Source organism: Octodon degus, unplaced genomic scaffold (genome assembly GCF_000260255.1).
Source record: "Octodon degus isolate 3935 unplaced genomic scaffold, OctDeg1.0 scaffold00040, whole genome shotgun sequence".
Classification (NCBI taxonomy): Eukaryota; Metazoa; Chordata; class Mammalia; order Rodentia; family Octodontidae; genus Octodon; species Octodon degus.
The window spans coordinates 8,487,902-8,488,435 of NW_004524616.1; positions in this window are offsets into that span (position 1 = coordinate 8,487,902).

Sequence of the window (534 nt, forward strand, 5' to 3'; positions counted from 1 at the left end):
TGAAATATCAGAACTAAACAAACAGTAAAAGATCTCAAGAAGTCCAATAACAGGCAATGAAATTTAAGCAGTAATGAAAACACTACCCACTAAGAAAAGCCCAGGACATAATGGAATCATGGCCAAATTCTACAAGAACTTCAGGTTCTAACACCAATACTCTTAAAAATCTTTAATGAACTGTATAGGGAAGAAATGTTTTCAAACTCATTCTCAGAAGCTAACATTATCCTTATCCTTAAAAAAGAAAAGGATCCAACAAAAAGCAAACAGGTGAATCTCCTCAATGAACATTAATACAAAAATCCTCAACATGATTCTAGCAAATAGAATACAATGAATGACCAAATAGGTTTCATCTCAGAGATGCAAAGATGGTTTAACATATGCAAATCGGGCTGGGGAGATGGCTCAGTAGCATAAACACTTGCCTGGCATGCTCAAGAGCCTGAATTCAATCCTTGGTTCTGCTGAAAGAAAGAAAGAAAGAAAGAAAGAAAGAAAGAAAGAAAGAAAGAAAGAAAGAAAGAAAGA